This window comes from Dipodomys spectabilis, unplaced genomic scaffold, assembly GCF_019054845.1.
Source record: "Dipodomys spectabilis isolate Male_0828 unplaced genomic scaffold, ASM1905484v1 ptg000103l, whole genome shotgun sequence".
NCBI lineage: Eukaryota > Metazoa > Chordata > Mammalia > Rodentia > Heteromyidae > Dipodomys > Dipodomys spectabilis.
The window spans coordinates 229,705-234,458 of record NW_024870780.1 but is presented as its reverse complement, the minus strand read 5'-3'; positions in this window follow the sequence as shown (position 1 = coordinate 234,458).

Below are 4,754 nucleotides of genomic sequence, written 5' to 3'. Positions count from 1 at the left end.
AAACAGGAATGTGGAATGCATGACTGTAATCCTAGAACTCTGTAATGTGAGGCAGGAGGAGATTCACTTTTAGTCCAGCTAGGTAATAAAGCCAGGTCTTGCCTTAGGAAGCTCAGGTTTCCTACTATCACTTGCCAAAGAATAAGTACTTGCATGAGAAACACCATCCGAGATTTCCATGGCACCCTCTCCATCTTCACATTCATTGCCTTTACTGGTTTCTTCTCTGTCACTGTCCATTTTCTAGTCAATCAACTGCAGTTCATCTCCCTTGGCCCTATCTTCTGCACACAAATTGTTCCTGCCTATTCTAGTGCCAATCCTATTCTTTCTCTGTATTTTAAACAGTGTCCTATCTTCATCTGAGTGATCGTTTTCACTGGATCTTCATGGTATAATTGTGAGCTCAATTACTAGATGTGATTGTTTCTTTCGTCCTGGAGATAATTCAATATTTCAATAATTCAATATTTCAGATGTACTGAAATCCCTCTCCAAACTTGAGCCATGCTTCAGAAAGGGAGGCAGCAGCTGTGCCCACTCTCCTAAGATTTGCTCCTCTGACGTGTGGTGGACTCTTGTGGAAAGGATGGGTACTCTATGTCCCACTTCCTTTTCCACTTGGGTCTGCTGGTGCCATCACGAGAGACATGGTATCAGCCCATGATAATATACTTGTTTGGAGAGTATAAGACAAAAACCAATAAATGAAGCACAAGGAAAGTATATGGTGTTCAGAGTGTAAATAGAAAATTCATAGTGAAGCAAAATTTATGCAGGTCAAACCTCCATTTTCAGAGGCCATGAAGGTAAAGGTCAAGCCATCGTACTAGTTCTTCATATCTGTGTGTAACATTTATCCTCATGCTCTTCTAGTAGTCATGTAGATCATACTGACCACCAGGAGTCACTGGAAGTACAGGATACATTTGGTGCAGGGGTGGAGGGGTTCTCCTGGAGGCCTTTGTTGGCACTGACAGGCCAGTGATGAGGGCAAGAAGGAGGTAGCAGTAGTTTCAGGGATTACTGCCAATTATTAGATATTAAATTATGTCTCCATTTAATGGTGTGTCCCAGTTGAACAATTAATAAAGCATTAATTAATAATTACTCAATATCCTGTTATTGTTTATCATATATGTACATATAAACATATATATACATATTTTATAGAATGAGACAGTTGTCTATATATAATTAAATTATGCATCATGTGTCACTACCTATTATTAGGCATTTAATTATGTCTCCATGTAATTTTTATTCTGGTAATGCTTAATAAAATATTAATAAACCTTAATACACTTCCTATAATTGTTGCATCTAATTTAATCTAGAATGATTTACTAATTCAACCCTTTTTCATTTATTGTAGTGACAATTATTCCACCTATGACATTTATTACATTTGTGACATCCTATTACATAGCATATAGATTTGCATCCAAATTATACATCCTACCTGACACTGAGCACTTTCAAAGAAAAAGAAAACGTGTCATGCTCGGCTTCTCACTCCAAGATTACACTTTTGGCAGTGCTGGGATCTAAACTCAGGGCCTAGAAGTTCATGAATGGGTGATTGTCAGCTCAGCAGCCAATTCAGCTCCTAGGCAGTTCCCAGGCCCTGAGATGGAGCCCCATATATTGACTCCACATTGTGCTTAGTGTAGCTATTCATTTAATTTTTTGTTTTATTCATCTATTTACCATTTATTTTATTGACTGTTATTACACATGGAATATTTATTACATTTATTACAGAGGATATAGATTAGCCTATGTATGAAACTTCACACCTGACATCCAGGACTTTCATAGAAAAGGAAAACATGTGTCACCATGGGCTTCTTACTCCACAATTCAATTTTTGTGAGTGCTGGCATCTGAACTCACAGCCTTCAAGGCCCAATGCATGCATGGGTGAATGCCAGCATGCCAGCCTGGTGCATATTGAGCCCACAAGTAGTTCCCAGCACCTGAGATCGAGCCTCAGGGTTTGACAAAATAATAACAGATTGACATGCAGATGGTTGTACACAAATAAGTATAGATCTTTATAGAGTTTCAGAGATGTTTATACAATATTAAGTTATATATGCTACATTTCTACCAATTCTTGGGTACTTATTATGCTTCCATGTAATTAATATTGTTTTCATCCTTAATGAATTATTAATTAAATCAACCACTGTTCTGAAATTATTGCATCCATGTAATTAATAGTATTCTTTTAATGTGCCAAAAATATTCATTAAAATTCATCGGCCTCCTGAAATCACTCTAATTTTATAGTAGTATCATTCAGGAACAACTAATTCAACCTTGACATTCATAACCTTCCATCTGTATTCTTATCAATAGGAAGGAGACTCTTAGGATTGCCTGCCATTGGTAAGGGCCAGGACCGGGCTTTGCACCCAGGGCCTATGTTGCTGTGTTGGCCTATGGCCTGATAGCCTGCCAGCCTTCAGCAATGCTAGGTTACCAACACTTTTCAACCATGTCATTCAGACCCAGGAAGGTCACCTTGCAAAGAAAACAAATGTAAAACCTGCAGCCATATGCAAGTTGCTGGGCTTTTTTTTCTTGTGTCATTTTTCTTTTCCTGTCAGCCTTTGGGGCCCAGGAACCCAGGTTCAGCTGTGGGTCCAGTGGCTGCACCCTAGCCTAGAGTGATCGAAGCTGAGGCAGAGTTGCCATGACCTGAGTTCAAGCCCTGTGCTTGACAAAATAAAAATGCATCATACATACATACATATATACATAAATACATACATATATACATATATACAAACATACATACATACACACACACACACATACATACATTACAAATATCTAAAATATTTTGAGGCTCCTTGGCTTCGAATTCATGCTATTTTTTTTCTGCCAGGCCTGGGATTTGAACTCAGGGTCTGGGTAAATCTGCAGCATTGTGGGGGAAGGGGAAGCTCACCGTGCTGGAAGACAAGAAAGTTAGGACTGTTCCCAGGGCCTGAATTCAAGTCCTAGCACTCGTATACATTTTAAATACATGATTTATATTTACATACACATGCTTACTGCATATTGCAGTTAGTGTAGTTATTCGTTTTATTTTGTTTTCTTTATTTATTTTGTATTTTAGTGAGTATGATTACACCTATAACTTTTTACATCCTATTACATAGGACACAGATTTGCCTATATATTATACAACATTCCTGAGACCCAGGATTTTCACCGATAAGGAAAATAAGTGGGACAATTGGCTTCTTCCACCAGGATTAAGTTTTTGGCAGTTCTGTGATTTGAACTCCGGGCACTTCATGAATGGGTCAATGTTAGCACCCCAGTCAGATGCAAGTGAAGTTTTCAGGCAAATTTGAGGACCTGAGATCAAGCCCTAGGAGTGGCCAATATATAAACACATAGATATGTAGATTGCAGTGTGTGTGTGTATTTACGTATGTATATGCATCCATAAATGTATGCAGAGACAGATAGACATTTATGTAGATTCTAGTGTATATCTCTATATAAAAAGTAATATCCTCTGCTTTCACTGTATTTGATTTCGGTGTAATTTGTGGAGGGGAAGGGGAAAAACAAATCATTTAAATAGGGATACAGGTGGACCCATTGCAACAATGAGATGTACAAGTTGTTATGTCGAAAACGAACTTTACAAGTTTGGTGCGGGGAGGGCATCAGGGGGAGTGGAGAGGATTGGGTGGGGAGACAGGGGAAGGATGGGAAGGGATGGGAAAGGGAAACAAGGAGGAGGCTACAATGCTTGATAAGAAATGTACTCATTATCTTGCCCATGTAATTGTAATCCCTCTGTACAGTATTTTTACAATAAAAAATAAATAAAATAAAATAAAGGGCAACTACAAAAAACAAAGTAATGTCTATATCTTACTTTAATATATTCTAATACTACCAATTATTTGGTCTAAAATTATGCCTCCATTAATTAATCTCAGTACAAGGCTTCATAAATATTAATCAGTGACCTGTATTTATTGCATACAAACTTATAGAATGACCAGCTAATTAGTAATTCAATTAGTACATTTCAAACATTCTATTAGTGTTCCTATACATAGGAACGAGTTTCCTAGGATCTTCAACAGTGTGTAGGTGCCAGTCCCAGAATCCAACTCAGGGCCTAGGTGTGTGAGCTGGGCTTCACTAACAGCCTGCCAGCCTTCAGCCATGCAAGGTCACTTTCAATCTTCAAGCTGAGTCACTGAGACCCAGGATGGTCACAGTGCAAAGGAAGCAAAGGTAAAACGGTTGTGTAAAACTTCTTGGTTTTGGGTTAGGAAGGTGGCTCAGTGGTAGAGCACTTTCCTTGCAGGCAAGAGGCCCTGGGTTCGATTCCTCCGCACCACATAAGCAAAAAGAAAAAGCCAGAAGTGGTGCTGTGGCTCAAGTGGTAGAGCGCTAGCCTTGAGCTGAAGAGCTGAGGGACAGCGCCCAGGCCCAGAGTTCAGGCCTCACGACCAGACAAAAGAAAAAAAAAACTTCCTGGTTTTTTTCCTCCTCCATTTGTGTTGGTTTCATGGTTTTTTTGCCAGTGCTGGGAATTGAACTTGGTTCCTAGGATCCCTGGATCATCTGTGGGTGTAAAGGCTAAAGCCCAGCCTAGAGTAATCATGGTTTAAGACACAATAAAATGCTTTCTTGAGCAAAAAGAGCTCAGGGAATATGTCTAGGCTCACGGTTCAAGCCTTAGGACCTGCCACACACAAAAAGAGCCAGTA